At 39.3% G+C, this 16538-nt stretch overlaps 1 protein-coding gene and 1 long non-coding RNA gene across 4 annotated transcripts in view; one reads left to right on the top strand and one right to left on the bottom strand.

Moving 5' to 3' along the window:
* Nucleotides 1-16538, bottom strand: part of nrg3b (neuregulin 3b) — a 227334-nt gene that overhangs the window by 52662 nt on the left and 158134 nt on the right. The window lies entirely within an intron of this gene.
* LOC309712500 lies at nucleotides 11008-15021 on the top strand. Of its 2 annotated transcripts, none has more exons than XR_014278306.1 (4): nucleotides 11008-11301; nucleotides 11804-11842; nucleotides 13603-13692; nucleotides 14308-15021. It is a non-coding gene; the product is annotated as an uncharacterized lncRNA (long non-coding RNA). The 2 variants fall into 2 exon arrangements; XR_014278307.1 differs by having other exon boundaries at nucleotides 11008-11439.

Here is a 16538-nt window from a genome sequence, read left to right as displayed (position 1 = left end):
TGTTCAGAGAGGGAACTGAGATGGCGAGCAAGATTTCAAGGGTACGCTTTCCCTCCCCTCCCGCCGCTTGGCTCTGCCCTGCATCACACCTTCTATCCCTGGGTGTGAGCTGAGACGCCTTGTTAGTATTCTGAATCACAACCCCAAAGGCAGAATGCCTGTCTGGCTATCTGTTTACATCTGGGCTTCCTGTCTGTTTGTCTACATCTCTCTCTCTTCCTGTCATCTTTGTAGTACTGTGAAATAAGCTCAGAATTCCTCAATGAAATATGAACAATGCTTTGTAAATGTGTTTGCAGGAAAATGGCGTTGAATGCCTGAATGGATGATAAACAATGTGAGATAATGACATGCTTTGAGTATATGTCTGGGTTTTGTATCTCCAAAGAGGGAGGGAAAAGGGAGGAAAAATCTCATATCTATGTTTGCGTGCATTGTTGGGATTCAAAAGGTGGGAATATCTCAAAGTGAAGTGTGTGTCTGTGTGTGTTTGCTTATACCCTGTAGTCACTGTGTATATGAACAGCAGCTATAGACTCAGAGCGTGTTTTCCCCTACTGCTCCAGAGCTGTCTTTGACTACCCAGCTGCTTTTAACACATGTTCCAGTCACAGAAAAAATACACCTCTGAGTCTGGAGGATGACAGGAGGGTGGGGAGCTCTGCCTCATAACTAATCACCATTCTGCCTGTTAATTAGCAGGAAGAAAAATGAAGGATAGTTTCAGTGCAAGGGGAGGGAATGGAGGTTCAAGGAGGAGATAAGGGAAGGGAGTGTGATCATGTCAACCAAACTTCATTTACCTTCTGACACCAGTGCATATTAGCTTCCGCATGTTCTATAAAATAACTCCATATGCTACTGCTGATGAGGCACAGAGGAGGTGCCAAAGCCTACTGTCAGGGGATAGCACTTTCTGACACGATGAATGATTAAGGCTTTGAACCTATGTTGCCGCTATAGGTTGCCTGGCTAAGCAGGTGAGCCACATGCCAAATGGCTGCAGGGGCTTGGGTTTGATTTCACACCGGACTGTTTCTTGTGAGTCATTGGCCCTTGCTCTGGCTTAATGTTCTTAAATGTTCTGCCCAGTAAAGGCAAAATAACCCCCCAAAAGAGGATTTCAACTTATATGTGGTTAAACCCATCATGTATTTTCATAAGCACACTGTCAGTAATAGTTTTAACTAGATAAATTGTTTATTACTGAATTTAACAGGGGATTAATAGCTTGCTTTTTTACTAACATCTGTTCACAGGCAGCTGTAATGATGTGGCAATTTCTGTTGTGCAGTTTATGGAGTTCTTTAATTGACATTAAAGTTTTACAAGTCATTTTAGCTGAAATTACCTTTGAAGCTGCAGTTATGAGTGCTAATGCAACCAGCTAGCTTTTATTAGCAAAGCTGCTAAGCTAATCTAACCTGCTGTAATCTGATATTTACTGTACAAACTCAAGTGTGGCGATTCGATCTAACGCTCAAAAATAAGCAAGGAGCTCCTGAAATACAAATTTCAGAAGATTTCATTCCAATCTTGACTGTAACAACTGTACGTTAAGAATTTTGTTGAACTCCATCCAGAAAAAAGGAGGATGTCTTAAACTATACAAATGTAAACATTGCTTCTAGCAATGGACTAACAAATATACATGACCTTTTTTGATATGTATTCTTATTAACAGACACCCCCCCCCCCCCCCCCCTCCTTAAACTAAATTCTTTTATAAGATAGCATACAACATCCTGTAAGGATCAATACTATGATTGTATCACCTTTCACTTGAAATCTGGAGCTGAACACACCTATAGTCTCTAGCTCAGTATAAAATGTATCTGTGCCTGAGACAATTAGTCCACATGTGACTAAAGCTGGCTAACCCAGAACTGCAGGAAATTACAATTTCCAGCTGTTAGATGTTGGATCATTTTGCCACAGTGAAATTAACAACTTTTTACGCTGGCATGAACAGATGCCTTAGAAAAATTAGCAAACATGAGAGGGAGAGACGCCGCATGTTACCGAAATTTGGCGCTTTATCTCGTCTGTTCACAATAATTGCATGTAAACTTAAAGTATCTACATATAATCTGTAACACAGGTAATGTTGGACCGGACCAGGTTTTCCCTAATTACCTGACTTCTTGGAAATGATTTTCTTCAGGCTCACTATCAAAGGCAATCATTATTTGGCAGCAGGGGTTCTCGCCACACTCAATAGACACATTTATCACACTGCACCGAGTCTTTTGACTCGCTGCCACGTTTCATATGGCACACCAACTGGTGCGGTTGATGTTTTCAAGTATTACTGAATTGGGCGTTACCCCTAATTTCCATAACTTGACCTACAAGGCACGCATAATAAAATCAAGATTTGCATATGCATTGAAGCACAGATGCAATATGGCATTAAGTTAATTGCTAAATATTGAAATAAATTATTTAAAATCTATTCACTGTGTGGGGCTGGTGAATGCTGTGGTATTTTAATTTGCTCAGTTTTGAGATACAGCACCTGCTGCAGTCCATGATATAGTCCTGTTGAGTGTATGAATGCATTACAGAAGGAGGCTGAGGGCATGCGGCTGATTTAAGCCACATTTGCTTTCCACCACAGTCTAATTTTTACCACTGGGAAGGTCAGGATGACTGACAGAAATCCATTTTATTATCCATTCTTATAAGCGGAAAAAAGCAGACCTCAGGAATTTCTTTTATAATAAGAAACACACACACACAGACGCACACTCTCATACACACAAACAAACAAACATGTACACACGCAACCATCATTGCTTCACTCTCAATATCAAAGCATAATCAGTGGCTGACACTTCTCTCATTGTTATTGATGAGCTTATGGGGGAAGAATAGGTATGAGCTGGCTGCAGTGTGCCCCGATTGTTCTAAGCTGAAAAATAAATAACAATAATGCCAAAACGTCTCCAATGAAGACAGTCTTTTACCTGTATCTCGGCGCGCAGCGGCACATTGTGCGATCTGTCTTTTGCAGTGGTGGAGCAGAGCAGGTAGAGACATCATTTATACCTTGAGAGAGGTTTTATAGATGTCTACTGTTACATGTGAGCTGTTTACATACATAAGTAATATGCAGCTGCTGGGATGTGCCTATCCTCGAAACGCATATGACAAAAAGAAAAGTACAGGAACTTTTGTTTGAGTTAAATGTATATAATGCTACTGTAGTAGTAATAGTAGTAGTAGTAGACTATTTGGCGTAATGAATGTAAACAACTTAATTAAGGTGATGACATAACAATCTGTTAATAAGCTGTTTCACTGTCTGTGGACGTGTAAAGTCTGTATGATGTACGATTAGATCCATAATATAATGGTGTGATTAGGATATACATTGTCAAGCCAAAGAATTACAGGGTCAGAAATTGCACATGAAAACACAGCCACAGTAATTATGGCTTCATTAAGGTTCTCACTAATGAGCCACTTTACTGCTGAAGTAAATACATGGTGAATATAGTTAAGTGAGGTTATAGTGTCCTCATTTCTCTTCCCCCCCTTTTTGGATGGTATCCTGAATACATTTTCCATCCCTGCTAAATAGTGTTTACAGTACACTACATTTCCTTGAGCTGTACCCTGGTGTAATTGCTGCTGCGATGTCCCCATTTTGGTGTAGGCACCATTACATTTTTATCAGCTAAGACAGTAAACAAGGGTGCCGCGACCATCTCATCCATCAAGTAAAAAAAAAGAAATCTACCCATCAAATGTGAACTAACAAGCAAAGCAAAACATTGCAGTAAGCGCGGGGGCATAAAAAGAAAACCAGCACATGACGCTCTGGTCTGGCGTGCCCTATCCAAATGCTCCAAGAAGTCATTAAGCTCTTGGAGGATGAAGACATCCCAGCTTGTTTGCCTCTCACATAAGCAGGGCTGAACTTGAAACTGGGAGCTGGCACTGTATCACGCAGGAGTGTGCACTACATCATAACGGAGCTCCCAAGATGCAAGGCTGTAACAGGTGCTGTTTCAAAGCACTAGAGATAACAGAGAGGAAGAAAAAGGGCGAGGGGAGACGGACACAGTGAGAGAGAAGGGATGCTGCTAAAGGAGATGTACTCCTCTTCACCTTCAGAGATGTCTTTTTGCTTTTATTTGCGAACGGGAGTATGTTTGTGCATGGGCATGCAATTTGGAAAAAACAAAAAAAACAAAAAACCCAAGCAGAAACAAACTGGGAAATTCTAATTCTGTTTTGAAAAGATGAATATTTAAAGCTATACTCCTCAAGCATAGGGATGGATTTACCAGTCGTCCATATGGATTAAATATTCATAAGATTTGCACTTCTAGTCCTAGTATTATTAACCCTTAGGTCTTAAGGTTTTTGCACTTCTAGTGATTAAAAAAATAAACATTTACTAGAATTAAAGCTATGTATTTCCCTACTGAACTAAAGGAAAATAAACACAACCAAGTCCATTGTTTCAACTATCTTGAATATCGAGTAACAGCCATCTCTGAATGCATTTTCTTATGCTTTCTTTTGTGAACGGATCAATTTTTGAGCAAGGTTTAGAGAGAAAACCAGGAAAGGGCTTTGTCATTTGGCTCTCAGGGGTCAGGTTTTGCATTTTACAGGCTCAATAATTGGGGCATTTAGAAATAAGTGTAACAAATTTCTCCATTGAGTGATTTCATAATGGAGCCAGGCATCAAAACAATTCATAATGAATTTGCACACCAACCATCACCAGAGAATCGCCACCGGGATACATCCACATTACTTATTTTTGTTCTTGCTACTTAACCCCTCCCACCCCTCCGACTCTTTGCTATCCAGGCCACTTAGTCACCGTACTCCACACTATGGGTAATATCATGTATTTTTCCTAACAAGGAAAAGGTAAGGAGGAGTTTAACAGTGACTAAAATGCACAAACAATTTCAACTTCAACTGTGCTTGTTTATACAGTATGGCACATTAGGACTTCTAAGCCGTTAGCAGTGATAACTGTGTGAATATTTGGACTGAGATAATCCTTGCTATTTTAAAGATACCACAGAGCTTGAGAGCCATCAAAACAATATCTCCCTGAACCACCAGAGACGTGTCTGTGACTTTTATTATTCATTAGGCTTCTCTTTCCTGCAAGCGACTGCCAGCACCAGACAGCCACAACACATCCTTTTGGCTGTCTCCACTTCTGATGCAGGGGCATTACAAATTTAGCAGGGGGGTTTGAACTGTACCTTGAGAGGACATAATGTGATTATTAATAATAATAATATCAATAATAAAGAAAGATGACTAGAGAGGGGGGAAAACCCACTCAGGGCCTGCACCGTAAACGAGGTGCGTAAAAGCGTATTCTCTTTGATATTATTTACATGGCCCTTTAGGAACGGCGCCAGTGGAAAAAAAGCGATTAAGTTCAACTGTGTTGCTTTAACCCAGCAACTGGAGAAAAGCCATTCTTGAGACCATACATTGCTTGTGAATGATTTTTTGTGTCTGGCTAAAAGGTGCCAAGAATTGTAGCATCATCACAGCAGGAGTGAGAGTAGGGTTGCCAACCGTCCCTTAAAATACGGAATCGTCCCGTATTTAGAAACAAAAGTACACGTCCCGTATTGAGCTAATAAGGGACGCACTTTGTCCCGTAATACAGTGAGAATCAAAAGTAGTCTATAAATGTTAATTGAATTAACGCTTTGTTGGAAAGCATAATTCCCAGCCCCTCTCCTGCTTTGTGACCAATGAGCTGACAGCACACTTATGACAATTCGAGTATGACAATTCAGATTACCGCTCATCTCATTGGTCGATGAAAGGTTGCTTACGGAGAAAATACCGGAAGACAACAGATGACCACAATAGTGATGGGATTTCCGGCTCTTTTTAGAGACCCGGCTCTTTCGGTTCGGCTCACTAAAAAGAGCCGGCTCTTTCGGCTCCGAACCGGCTCTTCAGGTTGTTTTGTTGCTTTAATTAATTTATTATTAACAATAATATAAAATTATGCACAAAAGGAATTACTAACGTAAAAACAAGTGGTTTTATTTATATATGTTTATATATAAATATATGCGGTGGCCCCTAGAGACAAAACACGTACAAACTCCAAAACACATTTCTAGCATGAACTGAACTTCCAAAGCCGAGCTACTAGATCACTTAAATTACACAATTGAAAGCATGTGTGTATTGTTTGTGTATTTATACACAGGCACTCATATATATATTCAAATAATTTAAAAAAAAGTTCATTTACCTGTTATTACCACACACCAAATCCGGTTGTTGGTACTTGCTGGCTTGTGTAGCCACAAGATAACAAAGGCTCAACATTGCGCCTAGCATCCTGGAGCACTTCTGTTGTCTTTTGTACGTGTTTTGAGTTTTTATGTGCTTCTGAGTTTTTACGTGCTTTGGAGTTTGTATGTGTTTTTACGTGTTTTGGAGTTTGTACGTGTTTTTACGTGTTTTGGAGTTTGTACATGCTTCAGAGTTCGTACGTGATTTGAAGTTTGTATGTGCTTTGTCTCTAGGGGCCACCGTAAATATACTTTTATTTATTCACTCCACATAAAATGTAATAAATAAATCATATAATACAAAAATCAACTATTCACATTTCAAGTTTTAACTATTTAAATTTCCAGCTTTTTCCTTTCACAAATTTAAAGTGAAAAGAACACAAAACACTGCAAACCACAACACAATTAAATATAAATTATAATATGAAAACTAAAAGAACATGCATATTCTCTGTCATATGGACCTGCATGAATAAACTTTCTCAATCCTTTATCATCTGCAACCGAAAATAGTTGTGGATGATTACTATACCTTTCTAATGTTGTTGTCCCTGCCTCTCTTTCTCTCTCTCTGGCTCTGTTTCTGTGCTACTGAGTGTAACTACCGCCCCTCCCCCCTCTGCCCAGCGTAAAGCACAAGGCTCGCGTGCGGAGTGAAGTGGAAAAAAAGTGCGAGAGAGAGGGTGAGAGAAAGAAAAAAAAAAAAACCCCACGTGACGGCTCGCGTCGTTCACGTCAAAGAGTCGGCTCTAAGAGCCATTTCGTTCGCGAACGACCCATCACTAGACCACAACAAGAAGCATGGCCAACAGGGAAACAAACGCCGACACTGCGGTGCAAGTCTCGGACGACAGTACACCTAAAGCTGGGCAGACACTGTGCGATTTTCAGTCACGTTATTCAGCTCCTGCTCAAACTGCACGATTGACTCGCAGGGGTTAGAAGTTGGTAGGTCACGATGCAGGTCTCACACTATACCGCCCGATGCTCTGATGCGACCTGAGTGCTCACACTGTGCCTCCATAACATGAAGGTTATAACAGAAAATCTGTCGCTCTCTCTCTCTCTGTCTTTCACTCACACAGACACACACACCACCACCATCAACTTTGCTAAATTGCTAATGAAAAACATGATCAGGCAGCTGTGAATGAGCAGCAATGTAAATCCAACTATTTTCACGGTTGTTGTGGTCGTGATAATTTTGTGATGCCACATCGAAAAGGCTCGGATGAGCTTTCCAAAGTTCTACAAGTTGTGCCTCCATCACTTGTGTCCAGATCACACGCTGCACAGCCGTGCTGCTCCGTCTTTTTCACCGACGTTTACGTGTTTGCGCGTGAGCAGTGTGAGCGGCTCACGAGCGATTGATGATCGGGAGCTGCTCGAGGTGTTAATCGCTTCTCGTTACCCCACGTATACTACACGATGCACGATGAGGGCCAAAATCGGGCCGATCACCAAATCGGTCGCACGACTCAAAAATCGGCTCAAAATGGGCCAAAAATCGCACAGTGTAAGCCCAGCATTAGAGCAGCAATGTTTGTTCGCTCAGAGAAAGAAAAATAGGCTGCAAAAGCACAGGGAGGAATGGGAAAAGGAAAACACCTGGCTGGGAAAATACACCATAACACCTTTAAAGCACACTGCACTGTGTGCCGGCGCACTTTTTCCATAGGCATGCTTCTAGTGGTGGGCACATGAAGAACATGAGGGGCGTGAAAGCTCGGGGAACCCTTAACCAATTTCTTGTCCACCAGGCCACGGCAGAAGCAGATATGGAATGTAAACACTGGTTTGTTGTTTAAACCCTCTGGTTAAGGTTAATATGGGCATGTGCAGTGAATATCAGCGCTATGTGGCCAGAAGTGTGATAATATAACTTATTTTGTGTAATAAACAACTGCAAGGATAGATGATTACAACAAATAGATCACTAATACATAAAAGTAATACATAGATGAATAATGATGGTGAGTTATGATGCGTAATCATGGGAACAAGTGGGTTTACAAACCTGATTAGCTTTAGAAAAGCTGAAATAATACCTCAACTGAAGCCAGTTGTACTAAATGCACTAAATGTGCACAGTTACAAGAATGATTTTGTTCTATTGTTTTCTATTAATTTATATAATTTTAAGTTAAGCAGGACAGAGTTCTTTTAAAGAAAGATTTACTTATATCCTCAAAAGCTAAGCATGACAGGCTTCTGTTTAAGAAAGAGACCTGTTTTACTGTGTTAATGTTGTCATTTTGAGCTAAAAATAAACGGCTAAATGATCATTTGTTTCCCATGTGTTCATATCACAAAGAATATGCATCTGCTTAAATCAAATTCAAGTCAAATGGTTAAAAAATAATTTCACACACAAAAAAAAGAGCTACCACACTGGGAAGGGTGAAGACAACTGGGTTGCCCGGCCCTGGCCACGAGGTGTCCCTTATTTATTTTTCAGGGAGTTGGCAACCCTAAGTGAGAGTGACCTAAATAATTCACCTCCTCTCTGTAATAGTCAAAGATGTATGTAGCATCATAGTCTTGTCTAGACAGATCACATCAAGTGGGAGAGCTTTGTCAAAAAGTTGGTGATACTTTTAGGATTGAGAGAAAACATGATGGGCGGATTTAAATCTTAATGCGCTTAAAAATGTTGGAACTTGTGTACATTTTACAAGCATTTACTTCACATGTTTTAAACGCAAACAAAGTAGTAGCTTTATTAAAAAAATATTATTTATGTTTAAATCATTTATTTAAAAAAAACACACTTTGCAAGATTTTGTGTAGGATGGTGCTCATTGTTGTGTTATAAAATCTTTGCCACCACATCAATCTTTAAAAATCTCTATTTCCCTGCATTATCTTTTAATAAGGTGTTGCTGCAAACAAATAACGGAGAAGAAATTACCTTTATCCGATAAAGTGCTTTAGCTTGTAAATAAGTGCGACATTAAATGCAGATGTCTCTTGGATATCATAGCCCGAGAGGGATGTTTTGTTGTAGACTAGCAATTTAGTCTTGAAGAAGAGGGCATTGCCATTTAAACGTGATTATACTGTGATTATAGGATGAGAGAGTATAGGGAGAGAAACTGATCTGCTTATACATTACATTTGACTAACACTTGACACAAAGTATCAGCAGTTCTTTAAACACTGTCATCTCCAGGAGACGAAACATTAACCCCCTGTGTATCACAGCTTATTTTTGATTTTACCTTTTTATAAGAGATTCAGTACTGGCTTTCCTGTTTTACGCTTTTTTCCAGATATATAGGGAGTGCAGCGTCTCTCTTTTTTGGCCTGTGTGTGTTTTGGTACTACGCTTTAGGCTAGGGCTGTTCGATATAACGATATATATCGGATGACGATATAAAAACGTCTATCGTTTCATTTTACGCGTTTGTTTCGTGGTGTCGCAAAATAAACTGTTTACGGCAATATTTTTTCATTATTTTGATGGTCACTGTAGTGGCTATATTAATTTCTTAATCAATGCCACTAAATTCTTGGATGACACACTACACCAAATAAACATATGATATATGGATACTGTAGTTACAATACATTAATCTTGCAAAAAAAAGTGCTTAAGTAAGTACTTACAGTAAGCCTAGTGGCTATCTTCAGTCTGTCACACGCTTCTGTTCCATCTTTATGTTTACACTAACATTCATGCTTCTAATTAGTAAGTATGAATGCAGTCACCATCATATGCCACATTTAATTAATTTTTACATTAGAAATGGGTGGAAAAAAACTGACACTTAGAATGCACTCAAGAGCTTTAAGTATCATCTGTACAGGATTATGCTGTGGTTTTCTCTGTAAACATCAATATAATGATGTATGCTTAGTCTCCCTTCTTGGCCTACACAGTCCCAAATTTGTCTCTGGGTTTTAGATCTGGGGGATCACTCTGCTCTGTCATGCGCAGCAGAGTGCAAAAGCCACAGTGCAACATAGCTCCAGGTGCTAATGCTAATCGGCATTCGTATCAGAAGCTCATCAAGAGGTCAGGTCGAGTTAACCTTTTCCCTGAGACAGCCGAGCCCCCCTCCTCTGCGCCGCGCGCAGGCCAGCCTTCTCCTGAAGATGGATATTGCATTTTCAAGAGCTTTATTAAAAGGTGTTTCTTAAAGGAAAGCGGACACTGCTGCCTTTTCTGTCCAGCATTTTGGATGCTGTTGACATCTACAACCTTAATCCTGTCGGTGGCATTCAGCATGATTGAACTCAAATCATTGTAAATGCTAATGGACTTTAAAGGGCCTCTGCATACTCGCCATAAAAATACACGCGCGGTGACAAATACTCAGCCGCACACTGAAAGTGTACAACACTGTCAAGGTAGAGCTTTGTCTGTAGATGAACTGTCTTGAAGTCAAACCCTCCAGCTCAGCTACAGTATCATCTGTAAAAGATGGATTAGAGTTCCCTATAACTACTCTCTCACTGAGGCACAATGTAATAATGTGAGTGTGTATGTGTGTGTGTGTGGGTGTGCTAGAGAGAAGAGGGCACATCTTAAAGTGACTGCACACAGCTACCGTGCCTACTCTGGTACGTTTACTTCTGCAACCTGCCTACACTGAAAAAAATGTTTTTTTGGCCCTGTAATTATTATTTCAATTAGCTATATAAATTTTACAAAAAAATACAAATTCAGTGCTATTACTCTAAAATAGCAGTTTTTCTTGTAGTGCATTACTTGAGGATTGTTTGTAATTATGTGTCCTCAGTTTTGTATGTAAATTGAATCATTCGATCCAAGTAATATTCACTAAACCAATTCATTGGCTTAATTAGTTGATATTTCCAAGTAAAATGTAATGGAGTGACATCAGTGAATATGGCCACCTTCTCTGCATTCGGAGCATGACGTCAAAGCCCCTCCCCACATTTGAGCGGTCTTTCTTCAGACATACCATGGTTCACATTTCGACGGTTGGCAGACTTGACGGAAATGGGAAGAAGTAGAACCATGAATGTAAGTTTTAAGCGGAACAAACTTTGTACGTTCCTGTTGGCTCACCTACTTAAGTCAGTTTCTCCGCACTGAAAGAAGCTGCGCTAGCAAATAGTGTATTTTCCTGCTAGACTTGCTGACTAACTTTCCTGGCAGGAGGTATGTCCAGAATTTCCCACAGCACTTTACAGCTTAGATGGCCACCTAAACAACACACGCCTGCTGCCTTAACTAACGTCTTTGTGAATAAAACGACCACGGTCCAGTTTAAAATAATTGCTGCACAGCTGCCATGAGGTGTATTTTGAAAAATAACAAAACAAAAAACGATATACGCACTCGATTTCACTCAAGTCTTCATATTGACCTGTTTTAAATTTGCCACCGAACTAACATATGTAAAAAAAAAAAAAAAAAAAAAAAAAAATTAATATCAGTGTGCATCCTTGAGTTAGTAGAAATTAGTTGAAAAGCATATAGATAACCTTTTTTCTTTTTTTTTTCTTTCTTTTTTTTTTTACAGAACATAGGACCTTCTGACTGCTAATTTGAACTCCACAAGGTAAGATCAAATTAGTAACGATTAGGTTTAACTTGTCACATAATTTGTCTGTTTAAGGTGCCACAACATGAGATGGATGTGTAAGATATGTAGCTTTGAGTCAGAGAAGAGGTTGGGATTGTTAAAACACTACAGACTAAAGCATGGAAATGGTGGTCGCAGCCAGTCAGTCCCTTGTCTTCACACTGATTGCCCTTGCTCGTTTAAAACATTTAATGCCCTTAAGACCCATTTGTCTCGACACCATGTGAAGATGGTCACACAAAGTGGACCTCTTTCATTTACTTGTCTACTTTGCTGCTCTGTTTTTTTTAATTCAGAGAAGCAGTATTTTGAGCATCTTAACAACCACTTAAGGAAGTTTGAAGTAGTTGCATGTGTCTTCAAAGACTGCAACTTCAGTACAAATATTTATTCCACCTTTGCTACACATAGACACAGAAAACACCAGTCACACACCCTTGAGGATTTTAAAACTGAAGTATTAAAAAGCAAACCTAATGAACCCATGTTTGCTCAGGATGAGACCTATGTGGAAGAGAGCTTAGAGCTTTGGGATGGGGAACCACAGGAGTTGTCTCAAGATATAAAAGAGAAATTTGGCCATCTATTTTTAAAGTTAGAAAGCATGTTCAATGTCCCAAACAAATGCATTGATGAAATAGTAGATGAGCTTCAGTTTATATCCACCTCTGCATCTGGTCCACTTTTAAGAGATGTGGTGGTGTCCACCTTGAAAAGCCATAACTGTGATCTGGATCCAGCCATTATCTCAGATTTAGTGAAAAATCTTTGTGAGACACACCCTATAAGTACTGCCTTGGGGACAGGTGGCCCTTTCACAACTTATTACAAGAGAAGAGAATTTATGAAGAAGCATTTTTCAGTTGTTGAACCAGAAGAACACATACTTGATAAAAAAAAAAGGGCAAAACCTTCCAGTATGTCCCAATATTGCCCTCCTTGGTGCAGGTCCTAAGTAAGTCTTTTCAAGAAAACACATTTGAAGGTGAAAAAAAAACTGAAAATGACTTTAAGTACCAGACATTTCGTGATGGATCTCACTATCAAAACAACAAGTTTTTCTCTGTAGAGGAGAACAGAGTGAGTCTCATCCTGTACATTGATGACTTTGAGGTATGTAATCCTCTTGGGACATCTCGAAAAAAGCACAAAGTCACAGCTGTCTATTGGGTGTTGGGAAACATTCCGGTGCAGTTACGTTCCACATTGACATCAATCTACCTTGCAATTCTGTGTAAGGCTGAAGACACCAAGCAGTTTGGATTCCAGCGAGTTTTAGAGCCACTGTTAACAGATATCCAAAGCTTGGAGAAAGATGGTCTTTTTGTTCCAGCGTTAGGGAAAGCCATTAAAGGGACTGTGGTCAGTGTGGTGGCAGATAATTTGGGGGCGCACTCTGTGGCAGGATTTGTTGACTGGTTAATATTGTGATAGGAGGTACTGATATGTTGCAAAAAATTCATTTGCATGTCCAGTGATGAGGCAGAAAACTTTCCTCACTGGGCAGAGACAGTTTCTGGACCCACAGATTATGACATGCACTGGACTCTTGTCTTAACACACATCGTTGAGAAATTCATGTTAAGTTGTACACTTCACAACGTTAGAATGTAGCTGCAGGCTTACATTCTCCATGGGTAACTTTCTGTTTACATCTGTATGTGCTGTTATGTATGTATGTTACATATGTTATGTTGTGTATTTTCTGCAATAAATTTTCTTTTTGGGTTTAATAGCATCATGTCGATGGCAGAAGGGACATTATCATTCGTTGCTTAGTTGAGTATCTTGGAGAGAGTGGAGAGGAGCTGATCAAAGACCATCAGGTATCTGATGATCATAATGACTGTATTAAAATTGTCTAACCTTATAATCTGGTCTTCACTTGTGATGATATATTGAAGGTCAAAGATTCTCTACACTCGTGATGTTTTTTAAAAAAGACTCAAGATTAATATTTTCAATCAGGCTTTTAACTAATTCCTTAAATCTTTATGCTCTTACCCTTTATTTTTTAAATCATATTTAATCTTTATCTTATCTGCCTTAAACTTTAACTTGCCTTTTGTCTGGTTTTTTTCTGACTATTTAACGATCACTTATTAACTTTATTTTATGAGCAAAAGAGTATTTAATTTGATTATACCTTTATAACCTATTTTAATGATTTAATGGTTCTGGTCTACCAACACGCGTGCCGTCCCATGGACAGCTCCAGGCTGGATGGCCCCCAAAAGGGATTTTCTTTGTCTCAGGGTCAGCCTCTGTGAAGCACGTTCTGTAACTTTACATATGAAAAGTGCCATATGAATATTGTTTGATTTGAGTATACTAAATTGAGTATACCTCTTTTTTATTTTTACATTTTTTTTCTCTTAACCTTTTCTTTTACTTGGAATCTATTCTAGTTATTTCTAATTGTGGTTTGTTTGTTTTCACAGGAGGACGTCAGCCAAGAAGCATTGAAAGAGGACTGCAGTAATCACATGATGAAGATCATCGTAATCCATCCCAATGTGGCACAGGAAAACCAAGATCCTGTGAACGTGTCGGTCATCATTGAGGGGACAGAAATTCTGGAGGACTGCGGAAGTGTGACAAACGCTTGCCTCCTGCTCATGGGTGTCATCTATGCTGTCAACTTAAGTTACCCACTGAAACTGAAATATACGTTTGAGGTATTTCAGAAGCTGTTTCTTGAGCTTGACATCCTTAAAATGTCACCAAAGGTCCAGTCTCTCCACAAGAAACTTTTAGCGTGAGTGTTCCAGTGTTATTTGTGCTTTTGTCCAGTACAATTAATTTGTTTGCATTTTGTCTGTTTTCTGACAGTAATTTCAAATGTTGCTCAGTTTTATACAAGTTCTTTCTGTCCTGAACGTTCTGAGAATGTCTGCAAAGGTAGTGATTGCAACTGTTAATGGACAGAGTTGATGTATGTGTTCTGAAAGTTGATTAGAAGAAAGGGGACAGTGCACACTGAGTTTTTGAATAGCATGTTTTTTTTTTTTTTTGTATATGTGTATATGCTCTGTTTTGAAATTTGCGATCAAGAAGTTCTATGGCCATGTTTTTTGTGGTTATAATGTTATGTAGATATTTTAAATATATCTATGCCATTTCAACTGTGAAATAAAAGTGTCTCTTAAGCTGCAAATATTTGTTTTGGAAAATATTGATTTATTATTTAATAGAATAATAAGAATATTTATTCAATTCGATTAATATTAACTAGTACATTCATAATAAATATTACTTAATAATTACATAGAATATAACAAAGAAAAGATGAGTAAGAAACACAAAGAAATATCAGCAATGTTCACTTGGGTTTTGTAATTGGATGCAATGGTATTCTGAGTAAAAGTTACAACCTATAGATGAGTATTGCCAGTGCAATTTACTTGTGTATTTCACATAAAAAATAGATGGTTCTAGTAAGTAAATATTACTTAGAAATAGCCCGAGTAAAGATTACAAGCACTTTCTGTGTGGAAAAAGTTGCCTAGCTTTTTTTAAGTAAATGTCACTCCAATTTTTTTTCAGTGTACAAGTGTGAGAGGTTTAAAGGAGTCTGCTCTGATAGAGACAACTGGAACAGCTTACACTGCTCCCTAAAAAAAAGCAAACAAGTGTCTTGGGGGGGGGAGGGATTGCTCTTGTTGTGATCAATCTGACTGCCTTAGCCAACCAACCTTGAATAGATGGCCACATTTCACCCTGCAGGCAGACACAACTATGCAGCACAATGTCGCGCAGACTGAATGACATCCCACCCCGGCTTAAAATCTGCCATCAACCTCTTCTTTTCCCTTATGCCCATACAATTGTTTACACAATATCTCACAGCATAATAGAGGCTAAACGCTTCCTAAATGTGTCGAGATCATAAATGTGTGCAAGTAAACAACACAGTTTATAAGACCTGGATCTTGTTAGCCTCTTTATTACACCTGTGGTTACTTGAAAAACGCCCGTGACGATGGCTGCAAATAGAAAACACTGTCAAACTCCAAAGACCGATTGCTGCAATCACCCAGCGAGAATTATAGTTATCACAAACAGAGACCTTTCATAGGCATAACAAAGACTTAGCAACAGCAATATCGCTGCCAGTGTGAGAGGCCCAAAACAATGTATCAAAGAAATATGAAAAAAACAGCCACACGTTTCAGCTGCTTTGGAGAGGCGAGATATCAAAGAAACTTGCAGATCAGTGAGGCTGGGTAGGTGCTGCACTCTCGAGAATTTTCATGTCATAAGGAACTGTCAGGTTCTTCGATGCAGAACACGGCATTCCCACTGTGGAACTAGTGAAACCGATCTCACGGAGGGAGCGAGATCCGCGTCGAATATTCACGATCAGTACTTCTTGGCATCGCTTTAAAAGCAGCGGGTACAGTACCGGTAATTTCCGGTCATTAAAACACGCAAGATTAAACAGGTGTGCTCTAACACAAACCACAATCCCTTCGCAAACATCACCAACTGAGTTTGATGCTTAAATGTAACCTAGCAACAAGCGAGAGCAAACTAAACAGCAAATGAAAACAGAGCACAAGAAAAGAAGGAAAATGTTCTGAACTGGTTACAGTGTGTCCAGTGTTACCACGGCAGTCAAAGCACCAGTTCTCAAGGACATCTTGTGCATACCTACAGTATGTGATACTAC

The sequence above is a fragment of the Aulonocara stuartgranti genome, assembly GCF_965226115.1.
Source record: "Aulonocara stuartgranti genome assembly, chromosome: 8".
In the NCBI taxonomy this organism is placed as follows: Eukaryota; Metazoa; Chordata; class Actinopteri; order Cichliformes; family Cichlidae; genus Aulonocara; species Aulonocara stuartgranti.
This window is presented reverse-complemented; position numbering and strand designations above follow the sequence as displayed.